Source organism: Phasianus colchicus, chromosome 1 (assembly GCF_987193195.1).
Source record: "Phasianus colchicus chromosome 1, bPhaCol1.hap1.1, whole genome shotgun sequence".
Classification (NCBI taxonomy): Eukaryota; Metazoa; Chordata; class Aves; order Galliformes; family Phasianidae; genus Phasianus; species Phasianus colchicus.
In genome coordinates, this window is record NC_143436.1 from 155,813,629 (window position 1) to 155,830,556 (window position 16,928).

At 38.4% G+C, this 16,928-nt stretch overlaps 1 long non-coding RNA gene across 1 annotated transcript; it reads right to left on the bottom strand.

The window, feature by feature from the left end:
- Positions 1-8,586: 8,586 nt before the first annotated feature.
- Positions 8,587-16,116, bottom strand: LOC149920170 (uncharacterized). The gene is made up of 3 exons (XR_016468859.1): positions 14,415-16,116; positions 10,863-10,985; positions 8,587-10,246 (listed from the first exon to the last, which is right to left on the bottom strand). It is a non-coding gene; the product is annotated as an uncharacterized LOC149920170 (long non-coding RNA).
- Positions 16,117-16,928: the final 812 nt, after the last annotated feature.

The window sequence follows — 16,928 nt, forward strand, 5'->3', positions numbered from 1 at the left end:
CTTTAGTGGACCAACCTTCCTGTGCAGCATCACACTGGCACAGGACATTGGATTCTCTAAGACTGAATGTCCTCATCAGCTGTGTAAAAGGAAGAGCAGAGTATTTTTTCCTTTTCATCTTAGAAATTTTAAATTAAACCACCCCTCTGGCTTTCTCACTGGCAAAGTTCATTTAATACAGTAGATAAGGCCCAGTGTTTGAAGAACATTAATTAAAGTTGAATGGCACAAGTGCAGATGATAGAACATGGGTGCATTAGGTTATTTTTTACAAAAGGCTTTATCCTTTCGAGTTCTTTGGAAACAAAAAAGAATGATGAGCTTTCTCCTTTAGGACAATCCACACTGTCCTAGACATTTGGTATTAAACATCCCACTCAAAATTTTCTGAGAGAACATATCATATACTTAGGGACAATACTGCTCAATTTATTGTAAGAGATATATACTGACACATCACAAAAAATACTGTTGTATAACTCAGAACTGAGTAACCTGGAGGTGAGGTTCATGGGGAAATTCTTAAACTCACAAATAAGTGACAGGGGATGATTTCTGCAAAGCAGATGTACTCTGGATATAGTTTTCATGCAACCACAAATGTTCCTAGCAAATCCATCAATTGGCACCAGTGCTAGATGCCACTTTATGTCTAATGTCAAGTCTGATCAGTTTTTAAGCTAAACTATGCTCAAGATGGAGCATAAGCTCAGTGCTCCGCCACCTACGCAGTAAAATTTCTTCACACACCAAAACCATGGCTGCCTAATCTTTGCATCATCAGGAAACCATGCTTAAAAAACAATGCCAGTTACCAGCTAGCTTAAGGTCTTAATGAGCTGCAAATTAAAAAAGAGACAAAAAAAAAACAACTATTACAAATCAGAGAACAGATCAAAAAAGAAACAATTTCAGAATTTTAATAGGTATTTTATGGGCAGAAAGAACACTGAAAGAATCAGATGCATTATTTATGCTAAATTATCCTCCCATCCTTGCTCAAAATTCACTTTATTGGCCAGTAAGAAATGACAAAAATTACATGACTCCTATTTATAGAGTTAATTTTTGCTGTGTAGTAGGGCTTACAGTAATTTCTGATTTGCATGCTGCAACAGAATGTAGATAAGAGCAAACACAGATGCAAGGAAAGAAAACTTCTCTCTTTTTTTGTTTTTCATCTTCAGTTTGTGGCCAAATAGCTCACACCAGATAAATTCTTTGTTAATTCAATGCTGTATAACGTTCTTCATAGATTCTTGCCTACAGATGTTCCCAGTATGTAATAAAGTGTCAGATATAAAATTCAAGGTGTTACGCTCACTTGAGAAGAACACCTTAAGCCACTCAATTTCCCTATGAAGTGCTCTGCTGAGAAACAGTTAGTATAAACCTGTTTAAAACATGCAGAAAATATTGTAGAAATAAATAAAAATTTGGGAATGAACAACAAAAAATAATTAAAAACATGAATAACTTCTATGTGATAAGCATCCTTAGCCAAGAAGGCCAATGGCATCCTGGCTTATATAAGTAATAGCATCGCCAGCAGGAGCAGGGAAGTGATCATTCCCACGTACTCAGCACTGGTGAGGCCACATCTCTAATACTGTGTTCAGTTTTGAGCCCATCACTACAAGAAAAACACTGAGGACCTGAAGTGAGTCCAGAGAAGGGCTGTGCGGGATCTGCAGCACAGGTCTTATGAGGAGCAACTGAGGGAGCTGGGATTCTTCAGTTTAGAGGAGAGGAGGCTCAGGGGTGACCTCATTGCTCTCTATAACTGCCTGAAGGGAGGCTGTAGTGAGCTGGGGGTCAGCCTCTTCTCTCGTGTAACTAGCAATAGGACTGGAAGGAATGGCCTCAAGTTGCACCAGAGGAGATTCAGATTGGACATTAGGAAAGATTTATTTTTGAAAGAAATGGAATGGGCACTGGAATGGGCTGGGTGCCCAGGGAGGTGATTGAATCACTGTCCCTGGAGGTGTTCAAGAAACATTTAGACGTTGTATTGAGGGACGTGGTTTAGTGGGGAAATATCGGTGGTAGGTAGACAGTTGGACTGGATGATCTTGGAGGTCTTTTCCAATCTTGGTGATTCTATGACTCTGTGATTGTTAAAGTAATGAAGAAATCAATAAGTGCAATTAAAAAAAAAAAAAAAAGTGCAAAAAAATTGCTGCAATTACTCTCAGCTGACACATGAATAAAGAGCCTGGGAATTCCAGCAGAGCTGAAAAGTGAGACGTTTGGAGATACTTTTTCTTCACACGACAGTATTAGAAACTCCTCCCCCTGTCTATCCCTGCTGTAATTGGGTTAGTAATGCTTTGCTGCTGGCCTGATCTAGTGTCATGGTTTTATGATTTTTGGTTATCAGTATTCCACATCATAACTTCATGTAGTACACTGGGAGTTAAAGAGCTAATGCTTCAGTTCTGGGCACCTGTCCAGAAAAGAACTATGTACCCCAGAACACTTGGCGTTCAGAGACAAGATATAATCCCTGGGAAGGTCACGAGATCTCCCCTTTTTTTCTTCAGCTCTCCTCGCTGCTGCTCGTCCCAACCACATGCATTGCCTCAGCATTAGTGTAAGGCCTACATTTTCAGACACTCTTTATCTCATTATATTTGATTTATTAGCTTCAATTCTAATTATATTGTATTATAGTGTGTTATCTTGCATTCCTATACCATATTTAGTAAATTAGTTTGTTTCTCCTCAGATCATTGCTGATGTTTTTAATTATTTGGGGTCCCCTGTTTCCTCTTTCTAGAGGTGCGGGTTCGCAAATCTCTCTGCCCCGCTAGTCACGGAACGAGCCCGTAAACTCTTGACACTTAGAAAAGCAATTTTTATGTATAGGATCAAATGTTGCAGACAGAAAGTGACACTTCTAGAAACAAGGAGCTGGAGATATATCAGGACCAATGGTAGTTCATTCAGAGATGGAGGAAAGGCTTCAGAAATCCTTATTTTTGCACAGATTTTACAAAATATAGCTTTGTACACCCTGATCTTTCTGTAGAAGCCCAGATTCCCTTTAGAAAAGTGTATTAGATTCAGCAATAAACCCCTCCCCTCCCACTCCCCTCCCACTCCCCTCCCACTCCCTTCTCTTCTCTCTTCTCAAGAAATGCTCAGAGACAAAGCAGTGGATCCGATGACAGCAGCATTAGCCATGGGCTTCTGTAGGTATTTGATTCATCACAACTGAGGTTTGTGGAGTTTATCACTTTTTTTTTTCATTTTTTTCCCTTCACAAGAACAAGCCCCAAATTAACACCTTTCACTTCTATGGACCACGTAGCCAAGCTGGCACAACACTTTTCCTTAAGACATCTGTGTCTCTTCCAGAAAAAAGGAACACTATTTTTTTCTTTCTCAGTTTCTGCAATATTTGTGAAAGAAGGGAGAGAAGGCTAATGAGAACTGCAATGTGAACAGTTTCTCTGGAGTATAATGTTCAGGTGTATGTCAATGTTTTTGAGACAAAAAAAAGAAGAAAGAAAAAAAAGAAAATAAAAAGACAGACTATAACAAAGAAGACAAGCACTAGCAAAGTTAAGATATTTCCAATTTCCACTGAAGCAGTAAATTATTAATATTCACTTGTTCAAAATGGGTAATGATCACACTGAAAATGACTAAATTGCTTCTTGTTCACATTAATCTGAAATTACCTTGAACACATTTAAAATAAACTTTTGTTATCACCTTAAAATTTTATATACAACATTCTGTGTTTAAACTATAGATTATAAACCTGGGAATATTTTGGTTTGGTTTGGTTTGGTTTTTTATCCCAAAAGTATACAAAAGGGGATAAAAAGAGATTCAACTTGAAAAATCATGATAGAGCTATTTTTGGAAATGTGAATTAGAGAATATTGCTCATTCCAAGAATTTATTTTACATACTGACTTCTGTATTTTGTATTGCATGCAATATAGTGACATTTCACGAATTAGGAAAAGTAAAAAATGATTGTTTGCGTTATGCAGAAACATTCAACAATATGTGAGTCATATTTCAGAACACTGAAACTAAAAACACAACAAAAACTTACAATGTCTAAAGATCTAATATTTATTATATTTATCTAATACTTACTGAATATCAAACTTCATGTTGAAAAGACAAATTCAAGTGCAATACCTCTTGCCCAGAATATTCATGCAAGTGGAAAGTCTTGAAATTTGTCATTCTGAACAAATACTTTTCAAACCAGGATGCTTATACATAGTTTCTTGACAGTTTTTCAAGACAAATCTTGGCTACATGTGTTGTAATTTAATATATTGTAAGTGTAATCACTTGTGTTTCCATAATACTTTGAATAATCCTATATGACATTGGCAGAAAAAAGTACTGTCTAAAAATTGTTTTCAAAAATATATTACACACTTAACATATATCTTGTGAATTTATTTTCATGATGTTTCTTTTTTGGCTGAACCCTTAATCAGTCCTTAATGTGTATGAGCCTTTAGAACACATTATATCCTTTCTTCCCTTTAAGAATCTCCATGCAAAGAATTCAGATAACCAAATCCAACTGAACTTAAGTTTGTTAATCTTCAAGAATTTAAACCCATTTTACTCCTACCTTAAAACTGTATAATTCTTTTAAATGAACTTTTAAATAACTGCATTAGTATAAATTTACCAAATATATAATTCATTCAATTACATGATTCATATTATATTATTTTGTAAAAAGTTTAGAAAATTAATTTGCCAAAATTTGACCATTTCCTTAATAAGTTGGGTATAGCTTTGGCATTAAGAACACAAGTTTGAATAGTATTGTGTTGGGTTGACCACATTAGCCAACCAGAGCCACACTCTGTTGCTCACTCACTCCCTCACACAGTGAAAGAGAAAATTGAAAGGGCAAGAGATCATGTGTTAAGATAAAGACACATTAGTAAAGTAAATAAATACTATAAAAACAAGAAAGTTAAAAACAACCACTCACTACCAGCAGATTGATTCTCAGCCAGTTCCTGAGCTACTTGGGAAAAAATCCACTCAGTTTTATTAATGAGTGTGACATGATATATCATGGAATTATCTCTTTGATCTGTTGGGGTCAGTTGTCACAGCCCAGTACCCTCCTAGCTTCCAGCTCTGCCCACTGCAGGGGCAGAGTGAAAATCAGAAGGGGCCTTGACTCTGTGCAAGCACTGATCTCACCCAAGATGATTTGCTCCATTACTTTCCCCGGTACCGAGGTCAGGCTGACAGGCCTGTAGTTCCCCGGATCCTCCTTACGGCCCTTCTTGAAGATGGGAGTCACATCAGCAAGCCTCCAATCCTCTGGGACCTCTCCAGTTAACCAGGAGCGCTGATCAATGGTCGAGAGTGGCTCGGCAATCACCCCCGCCAGCTACCTCAGCACCCGAGGGTGTAGGCCATCCGGTCCCATGGACTTGTGACAGTCCAGATGGAGGAGGAGCTCTCTGACTGTCTCCACCTGAATTGCTGGGGGTATATTCTGAGTAGCATCCCAGACTTCCAGATCAGGGCATAAAATGCCCAAAGGATAACTGGTCTGGCTATTAAAGGCAGATGTAAAGAAGGCATTGAGGACTTCAGCCTTCTCCTTGTCCTCAGCGGCCAACTCTAGGCGTATACCACTTCTAGGCATTCGCATGGATGCAGATCCAATCCTTTAGCAAAATCAGTAAGAATTTATTTATTAGAATAATACTTCATAATTTGTAATACTGTGTCCAGTTCTGGGCTCCCCAGTTCAAAAAAGATAAGGATCTCCTAGAAAGGCCACAATGACTAGATAAAGGTCCTGGCGCATCTCCTGCACGAGCAAAGGCTGAGTAACCTGGATCTGTTCAGCCTGGGGAAAAGAAGACTGAGGGGGCATCTGATAAATGTTAATAAACATCTAAAGGGAGGTGGGAGGCAAATGGATGAAGCCAGGATCTTCTTCTGGAGGGTAGTGGCAGGACAAGGAGTAATGGCCTAAAACTTGAAGACAGGAAGTTCCGTACAAACATGTGGAAGAACTTTACGGTGAAGGTGATGGAGTACTGGAAGGGGTTGCTCAGACAGGTAGTGAGTCTCCTTCTATGGAGATATTCATGACCTGCCTGCACAGTTACCTGTGTGATCTATTGTAGGGTACCTGCTTTTAGCAGGGGGAGTTGGACTCGATCTCTTGTGGCAATTCTGTGATGTATGCTGCAGACAAAATTTAGATATCCTTTTTCCTTTATCCTTTTTCAAAATGTTCACAATCCTTTGCTGTTTCTAGCAGAAGTCAGAATACATCTGACACTTATCAGCTTGAGTTAGTCCGTAACAAATCATGGCATGCAAGAGCTGTTATTTAACAAATGCTGGAAGGAGAATTCAAGGCCCAGCTCTTGACCTGTTTGATTACCTTCTTCTCTCTGCTTGAGAGAAAGAAGAAATAACAAGTCCCATCTAAATTTGCTATCATGCTAGAGAGGATGGATCAAATTCCTCTTTTCCCATTCAAACAAAATTATTTTAAAGCCCAGAACTGAAAACATTGTAGCCATAAACTTAGGGTGCTCATTTGAAGAGGAAAACTAGTAGGATTGCATCTACACAATTCACTGTTATCTGTCTGTATAGTGGCTAATAGATCCTAGGGCTAATAACTGAACTCACATTTTTTGTATCCTTTTCATTTTTGTAAAAGCATTTCTTTTCTCCTCTGTCTTTAACTTTTCCACTTTCTTCTTTCCTCTAGCAGAAATTAAAAGCAGTCACTGTGACTTCATTCTTTGATAAAATAATTTATATGAACGATTTAATATAAATTGAATTAATAGATTAACTGATCGTAACAGGACATTTGCAATTATGTAGTCTGATCTGCATAACACAGTCCATATGATTTTGAATTAATTTTAGCTGGAGCATATCTTTTAGATAAATACACAACCTCAGTTTAAAAATCGGTCAGTGATGAAGATTATTTAGCACAGCCCTTGAAATATAGTTGCAGTAGCAAGTAGTTCCCATAAGGTAAAAATTCACATTTTAAAAAAAATTATAGCTATGTCTGTTGTAAGATTAATAATTTTATTGTAATACTCTATATCAGTCAATATTGTTTGTTTGTTTATTTATTTATGTATTTAGGATACTCAGTAGAAGAACACATTTGTAAGTCTTTGAAGCCTATTTCTGCAATGCAAATACATTATGTAGAATAACAGAGGCTGAATTCCAGCTTTTGTTCTGATCCCCTCCTCACTCATGATTTTCGAAATGTTACTAGCTCAGAACTTGGTCAAACTTCAACTACTTCAGGAATGGAATTTTCCATGCTCAGAGTCAATCTCCATTAGGTGAGTCCTTGCGAAGTCACAGTTGCATCATGTAGCATTACTGCAGGTTGATAGAAGGAACTCTTTTCTGCTGGTAGACAGACACTACTCTCCTGAAGGATTGAGGCTAAGCCAATGGAAGCACCATGGAGCTTCTTTTGGCGTGGACATATCAGTGCCTAGTGATCTGCTGGCATAACCAAACTGGTTACTAGGTATATATAGTCCATGTTCTGGCTGACAAAATTGCAGCTGAAACACTGTGAAATACCGAATGCGAATTGAATCTCAATCTTTCACTCCAGAGAAGAATTGTTTGTTTCCAAAACATAATCATATGCTATTTTGGTAGCATATGTTCTTGTTTTATGATCTATGCTGAATCTCTTGGGATGGAAAATGCAATAGAAATATGACTGATCAGTAAATTGCTTTTCAAAGTGTGAAATCAAAAGAAGAAAAAAGTGCTTATCTCGGTGTATGAGCTTTTAAGATACTTTCTGAAAAACTAGGTTCCTCACTTAGCATAGGTGGTCAGTATCAAACCCTCAGGTTTTCAATATTCCATATTTCCTTCAACGCATATCTGAAGATTTGCTTCCTTACATTTTAGCTGTTCAGGGGGAGAAAAGTAACAGCTTTTCAGCTTTCCCTTTTTGTCTTACATGTAGAGATTGAAGTGGCAAAGAAAGAATGTTCCAAGCTGATTTCAAGTTTTCCTAAGAATCTTGATAAGGAAGAGAATTTTGTTGGGATCTTGTATGAATAAAAAAAAAAACAAAAACAAAAAAAACCACACAAGACCAATAAATTACGAATTTACTTATATAATAGTAATCTATATTTGTATCTGACAAATTTTTAGACTTTGTCCATGGCAGATAGCTGTTTCAAAGAGAACTGCTAAAGTTGTGCTACTTGGAACATGTCAATCACCAGTCATTCAGATCATATAATGCATCTTTTCAACAAAGCTTATAATGGCAAATTCCATAGAACTGATGAAACCTAATCCAAAATCTGTTACAAGTAACTGTTTCAGATGCCAGGCATATTTCTAAAGTATTTGTGAAAAATTAAATGATCATTTTGCCCTAAATCAAATAAATTAATAATATCTTTAAAAATTGAAATTCAACATTATTAAAAATATTTTATAGGTATAACTTCTTTATTACTAAATATGTAAACCAAATGCTGGCTGTAATCGCTCAGTTCTAGTTACTCTTGTAACAGATTATTTTTTCACGTAGAACTATATGAATTGTACATTTGTTCCTAATATAACAACAGTACTCAAATGAAGAAAATTGTATTAGCCTTCTTCCACTTTTGTAGAAAATGTCGTCAGATTAACCGGTTAAAGTTGGTGCTAGACAAGTGAAGTTCATAAAGCCACCAGATTTTAACTCTCACCTCATTCTCTTTTATTCCCAACAGTGTGAAATAATCTGTGTACATCTTTAAGAAATACTGGTTTTAATGTTTGAAAAGCCTCTGGAAACTATGGACATTTGTGGTCAAAATGTTGCTGGTTGGATGATTTTTAGAAATACTCTGCAGGTCTTATTCAGACAGTTTGAGTTCCATCTAAGATATTCTGTAACATTCACTGGTCTTATCCCTTCTCCTTTTACAAGTAATATGTGAGCTCTTCAAAAGATTTCAAAGTTGCCCACTTTCTTATAATCTTATTAAAGGGACTTAGGTGAGATTTAAATTATGTGAATATTGACTAGCACAACTAGTGACACTAGCACAACTTTGATACTCTAAGGAGATCTTTAAATTTAAAGCACATTTGGTATATATTTTTCTCTGTATGTATCCCTGACCCTTACAACTCCCCTGTATATTATGAACATTCAGCTTCAAATCTGAATAATGTTTTCCCATCTTAGGTTTTAAAAATTGATAGGTTTAAGAGTTCTTCAATAAAAAGTATTCTTGTAAAACTACATTTGTGGTGCTTTAATAGTCATGTAGCTCTTCTGTCAAGTGCAATTCTAGTAATTATAACAAACGATAGAAATTTGACATTTCAAAGAAATGCTGTGTTCCTTATTTTTACATTTTTCTTGAAAGTTGAATGAAAATTTGGCCAAGATATTAAAATTATCACTGTTGATTCTTCTGCTTTTACTGCTTCACAGGTCTCTTGAATGATGTATTTTGTATGGTTTAATTATACACTCCATCTTCATCTAATATTTAGTGTGCGAGCAACATGTTGCAGGCAACGCCATACTTGCATTTGGATCTGTGTTTCTTGGGCAGTTCATCATTGGGTAGAGCACTGTGTCACTGTTGGTGACACACAGAAATGCTAGGCTGACTTACAAAATCTAGCCAACATGGAACTACTCACTCCTGCTTCAAACTAGGGCCAGAAATATCAGTTGCTGATATTTCTGCATGTGTACTGTGTTACATGTAAATTAATTTTTGCTGCTTGGGACCATGGTCTACTTCTTTTCTGAAGGACAAAGCATCTTTTCTGACACTGAAGATGTTGGTAGTGAATAATGACTGCAATTACTTTTCATTAAGTGTTAGAGGTGTATGCTTACTTGCCTGGAATGCAATAGCATCTATTTTGGCTAAGATAATGCACTCAATTACAAGATAGATAGCCACAAATCTTTGTATTGTTCTGAAATACTAGAGGTTTACATTTTGTGTGCCCTCACTCTAAGAGTCTTTGAGAATGTGTACAAAATGATGAGCAAGGGTCAGGGTGAGAATTCATTATTTTGAGAGAAGTCAATGGAGCATATGTGTTAGAGAATAATTCAAGCCATGAAAATACACTATTTCTGAACATCCAGGTCATCCTCTTTGCCTCGTTGTCAACAGAGGCCTAAGATCCATGCAGTTATTGGTTCTGTAGAATAGAACAGGTGACATTAATTCATCACCTAAAAAAGAAAAGAGAGATTGTATTGATTATCTTGTCCTAGTAAAAGCCCATTCTCCAAGTGAACAAGGAGATAGTGGACAGCTCCCAATGGAAGGAAAGAATGGAAGGAAAGTAGCTGTGCTAGAATCAGAATTCCTGACTGACACTGAATATTAGGGGAGGCAGGATGTACTGTAAGGAAGGAGCTAGAAGGAAGCAGGATGATTGCTGGCATTTAAATATAGCTACTTGACTTTTATCAGACAGGGGGAAATAATTGCCTGGCACTTAAATTAATTGCTGAGGATACATAGGAGGCTTTCATTTTGAGCCCAAGCATGATGGGATACTTCATTAAGGATGCAGAAAAAAAAAAAAAAGTTGGTATAACAACTTAAATATGAGTAAGAACATGTTTTTCTTTGAGCATCTTAGATTTGTACCAAACTGCACTGGAAGCAATATGATGTAGTCTGGTGTAGTTTGCTACCTGCATGTAAAGGATGCAGTTACTGGATGAAAGACCTATGATTTTTCCAAAATTGGCCTCACTTGGCAAACTCTGCTTTCCATGGCTGTTGGCCTTTGCCCCAAGAAATGCATGTTTTTCTTGAAAACAGCCTTTTGTTATATACCTGCTTGAGTCCTGGTGCATTCCTGCTCTGGGCAGAATTTGAAGCAGGGGAGAATCTCCTTTCTTGTTTCAAAAAAATGCCGATCACCTCTGGATTCAGGGCCATGATTTGGCTGGCATAGTTCTTGTGATGGAAAAGGCAAATAGTTAAAATCTGATAAACTGGATTTAGAAAATGCATTTCCCCAGACTTACTATTTTTCTTCTTCATCTTTCTTAATTTTTGCTTGTTTCTCCTCTCCAGAGAAATACTGATTCAGTAATCAGTAAATCTGAGATTTTGCAGCAGTTTCCCAGTGGACATTTATAAATTAGGAGGAAATAAGAGGAAAATATTTCCTCATCCCAGAAAGATTCCATTCTCAATTATAATTAAATATTCAAAATGAAAAAAAAAAGTCCACAAGTAGCTTGGATCAGTAGACTAAAACTGTTCATTAAATATAAACAAATCAACAGATTCTAATACTTTGTTATATGGAAATAGCTATTTCGTTCTGGGAAAAAAAAAAAACAAAAACAAAACCGCACATCATTTTATTTCCAACAAACTGCATATTCTAAAGAATCAGTCTGTCACCAGTTCTACCAAATCTTTATTGTAATCACAGACTTACATCTGTTCATCTTCATAAAGTATTTTGACAGGGACTAAAATGCTATGGAATTATCTGTGTAATCATTGAAATTTTTAAAGGATTGCCTTTAAAAATCAGTACCTGAAGTGATTCATTAACTTCGGGTGATAAGATGTGGTTGTGTCCACAGAGTGTCTTGTACCACTACTAGTGAAAGGCTGCAGGTTTTGTTGCATTTTGTTTGGCCTGAGCTGGCCTTAGCTTTTTGTCCAGTGCTCAAGTGACTTTTGCCCAACCACCTGTAGTTTCACGTCTGGAAATACTGCCTTTGGCAAAGGTTTGACAAACCTAGGTAGCCAACATTGAAAAAGTAACAGTCATTTGTGTTAAACTAAGGGACACTATCATCCTTTGACAATACATCGTTCAGATTTTAGTTGGACTTGCTAAGAAAACATACACAATCCCTAGTGGACACTAACACTGAGGAGTACACAACACACTAGTGTGGACATCACACCCCTCACAAGGAAGGCCTTTGGGAGGAAGAAGACTGGCACTGTCAGCTTAACCCAGCACTGGAAGGGGGAACATAGCTCCAGAAAAATCAGTAAATAAAAGTAACATTTCTTGTGTAACAACTAAAAGGGCATAATGAATGAGATTTCTGGGTTTTTATTTGTTTTCTTTTCTTTTTTTTTTTTTAATATCTTGGTTTGAATGTATACTACCAAAATTAAGCTACTGATTTGGACTAGTACTCTACCAAAATGATGGGTTGAATATGGAGAAGCACATTTGAACATAAAGTTACATGCCCAAATGTACTTGAGAAAATTTGAATGCCCTATACTATCCCCTTAAGATCTTGGATTTGTATGAGAAAACATGTCTCCACAAACCCAATGTCTTAATTTCTGTGTAGTTATTTTAATTGAACAAGATTAGAAGTAAGCCAAAGGAGATAACAATGGGGACAATCCAGTTAGCAAGTCTAGGGAGTCTTGTTTACATAACAGCATCAATTCATTTCTGGCTTCTTTTTCTGACCATGTCAAAAGCATTTATTTACAAATGACAAATCTTAGGAACTTGGGGCATGACATACTATGGATCTTGTAAGTATTATAACTGAGTATTAACTAGTTCTAATAGCTTCATTTAGCACCTCCAAATTAGAAGGCAGATTCAGCAGCCAGATGTCTGTTTACTGAACTGACATATGCAAATAATATTTTATAACAGTAAGTTGGGATTCCAAAACGGTGCCTATAGTAAAAAGGGGAAAAATATAAATTTCACCTGTTGTATGGCAACTGCTGAATCACGGCCTGAAGCTCTGGTCAACCACCTGAGACAAGTGTTGAGGCAGCTGTAGGGGCACAGCTAGGAGCAGGCCGCCCAGGATGATGCGGGGCCGGCCATGGTAGGCAGTTTGCCTGTGCTGCCGGAGGGGGTGGGCATGTCTCCTCCTCTCCTGGATCCATTTTGGAAGCTTACTGCCAGTGGGGGGAATCTCTTCTGGAGTTTCACTCCACCGGAGTTTCTCACACGAGCCCAGGATAAGGGTGAGTGTCCTTCTTTCTTGCTCCAGTATAACTACTACATAGCCAAGCTCATGGATATACTATAACATCTGTATATTCATTAATTGTACACCTGTCTATACTGCTGCTGCTTCAAAAACATCAAAATCAAGACTATTGTCTTAAGACAAAATGTTTTTTTTTTTTTTTTTTGCTTTTTTTTTTTTTTTTTTTTTTTTTTTTTTTTTTTTTTTTTTTTTTGCTTTTTGCTTCCACAAATAATGGACTGATGATCCACAAATTGCTTTCTATGCTGGAAACCCAAAAAGCTCCTAGACTTCAATAGTAAAACATGATTTGCTTGATTACCCTGTTATTCTTTTCAAACGCATTGATTCTCTTTACAAAGCAATTAAATGTTTTCAATTTTCCAAACATTTGCTACTGTTTTCTGTGGTTTACACCTCAGAAAGTTTTAGCCCCCCCCCTAATTATAAAAAGCAACCCCTATTATGAAAAGTGTGCACAACAGTACAGCAATAAATACTGGGAAAAAAAAAATGGAGAATGAGATATATATTAACGTATACAAGAACAAAAGACGCATTTGCTTCGCCAGAAAATATCTGTTGTAGCTTCTCCAGAGTAATCAGGCTTGCAGTGAAGATAAAAAAAAAAATAAGTCTCCCATGATCCAAATTACTATTATTTTTGAAGTAACTGAAGTTCGACATTGTCATTCATTCCCTTTGTTATATAAAAGCCCCTTCTCTGGGAGCTAATGTTTATCTACTTATTTAAATTCTAGTTCACATTTAATAGAAACAACGTTTGGTAGCAAAATCAAGAAAACATATGTTTATTGTACACATTTTGATTTTTTTACGTAAAGTTTCATTTTGTTAACAGCTTTATTTATCTTATTAATTTCCCAAGGAAATCAATAGCTGACATGAGTTCAAAATGAAAATGCAGTCAAGCTAAAGTACCTTCAGAACAAATAAATCTACCTGATCACTGAAACACTTAAATAATCTCTTTGCTGAATATCTTTAAAATACTTAAGTAGAGACTTATCAACTGCTTTATATTACAGAGGATCTGTTCAGCATTCATCAATGCCATGTCTAAGAGCCCTTTCAAAGCCATTAAAAACTGTGAGGCATGGTTCTCTATTCATTTTAATATTATTCTTAGAAGGAGTCAAAGACATTTAACTGCTGCTTGTGACTGTTTTTGCATCCCTTTTTTATTGTATTAGCTTTTAATTCTGTATTGCAAAGACCAAGGCATGATATCACTTAGGTCATATTTTCTCAATTGCACCACAGCTTCTAGCTCCTCCTGTTTATTTCCCATGATGCACTGTACAATCACTAGGTGTACAAAGGTTAGGCTTGGTAAGATTATTACAATGGAAAAATAATCAAAATAAATGGAAATGCTCACCATATCATAGGCTCCCAGTAAACTCCACAAGGAGCAATTTCCAGAAAAAGATCCTTCCTCAGTGGTAATCAGCACTTAAATGTGCTCCACCCCTTCCGGTATCACAGGTGAATTGTCTTCACCTGTGCTCCCACGGCTGACTCATTGCTTGCTTCAGGTGGTCAATCAAAGGTTCAGGATCAACAATTCCCATACACTGCTTGCATTGGTACAGAGGCACTTCAGCTTAGCTATTGGCCTCGCTGCCTTCTTGGAGGAGCCCTCCCTAGTACCTCCAGGACAACTGGGGTTTTCCCTTACTGCCTCCCATAGTGACAGTGTTCCCACGCGCTTCTATGTCACCCAGTACACCCCCTTCCCCCATCATATCTAGTTTAAAGACCTCTAGTTTAAAGACCTGCTAACAGTCCAGCCAGCTTGTTCCCAAGAATATTTGTGACCTTCTAGTCAGTTGGCTCCCGTCCACTGTCAGCATTCCCCCTCTTTCTCAAGACTGTGTCCCAGGCCATAGAATTCAAAGCCCTGTATGCAACACCATTCGCAAAGCCATTCATTCAGCATGTCCACCCTCCTCCTTTTGTGCAGATTCCAGCCACCAACTGAGAGGACAAAGGAGAACACAACTTGCACTCCTGATCCCTTCAGCAGTCTTCCCAGAGCCCTGAAGTCCCTTTTGATCACCTGAGAACTTCTTTTGCCTCTCTTCATTTCCAATGTGGAAAACCAGTAATAGATAATAATTGGAGGGCTTAACCAGGCGAGTACTGTTCCCAGCAATATCTCTTACCCAGGCACCAGGTAGGCAACACACCTTCCTGTGGGATGGACCCAAGAGGCATATTGGACCCTCAGTTCCCCTCAGAAGGGAGTCCCCTATGACAACAGCCCTTATTTTTTCTCTGACTGACGCTGTAACTAAACAGGGATCACACTGACTAGCCATGGGCAACCTCTCTTGCACAAATGGACTTTCACCAACATCCACACCCCTAGTCCGTCCAGCTCCAGAGCCTCATACCTGTTATGTAAGGGCACCTGGGAAGGTGGGACAGGCCGAGGAGCAGTCTGTTGTTTCCCCGAACAGGGACTTGTTTCCATCTCTCGCTGTCTTTGAGGTCGCCCCTTCCCACCTGACTGTGAGAAGGCAGATGACCCCCACTGCTTCAGGAGCATCTCCCCTGCACCCTTCCCGTAGGGATGGCAGAGTGTGACTCCATCAGTCGATCCCTTTCCACAATCCTAGATGCTCCTCAGTCTTTCTACTTCCTCCTTTATCTCTACCACCAGGCTGAGCAGATCATCCACTTGCTTGCACTGCACACAGCTGGAATACCGGCTGCCCTCCTGTAGCAGTGACAGGGCCAGGCATTCTCTGCAGCCTGAGACCTGAACTGTGGCATGGACGTCCGTGATTTCAGTCGGAGTCTCCACGTTCCTTTCAGCAGCAGCTTGCTGCCGTGTAGTGACCACTGTTGCACCTTGGTGTGTCCAGAGAGCAATGACCTGTTATGTGACCTGTTAAGTGCTAAGTCCCTCCCTACATGGCAAGATGCCCTGCCTGCTTGCTGATCTGCTTGGGGCTTGCCCTGAAAATCACTCACTTCACTGCAAGATAACAACGCTCCTGCCTGTGTAGTCCCGTGAACTGGTAGCTTACGGCTTCTCCTCATACGAACAGCCCACGTGATTCACACACCCTGACGGCTCCTCTCCATCCCTGAGGCTTTTTCTAGGCAGGGGGCGTGGATGCAGAGCCGTTGCCCTGGCAACGCCCACTTCACCTCAGCCACTCTCGCGAGAGCTGCTGGGCTGATCTGTTATCTCGGGGATCCCTGAATGTTGGGACCAACCGAAACCCCCCTGTACCTCACAGTCAGTCGCTGCGGTTCTGGCTGGGACAGCTCCGAAGCAGTGAACCTTGGTGATCAAGCTGAGGTTATTCACAAAATTGTGTGAATTTGTCTCCTATAAATGTTCACTTCAGTCTTATGTGCTGTGGTTGTGGTCACTGAAATACGTCTGTAGATATTATTTTAATTTGGAGTTTAGGTTGGTTAGGAAGGCAGCACAGGGAGAGAGGGACAGGAACATATTTTCTGTGTTAGCTGGAGTTGCCCGTGGTTCCAGCATTTTTTGTTGTTGTTTTTGTTTTTCTCACTACTCTTCTGCTGCAAATGAATAGTTTGATTAGTAGATGCTAAATAAATATTTGTATTTACATCTATGTATGAAAATGAATTGTTTAACTCTCTGCAAGTGTGTGAAACTGATGAAAGCTGAGCTGAAGTAATTAATTTGCATTATGTTTTGAAGTTCCTAATAGTATGGTCCACTCGTTTGTAGGAATTAATCTATAATGTAGATCAGCAGTTTAAACCTGGCTCCCAAATAGTTATCATTTACTAGCTCCATTTGTCTAGTCTTCAGTCCATTTTTTGTTCTTTTCCAAGGGCCTTCGAACACAATCAGGGACCAGGGAGATTTTCTGTCCTCCATCCTGTTACTGAAGTTACG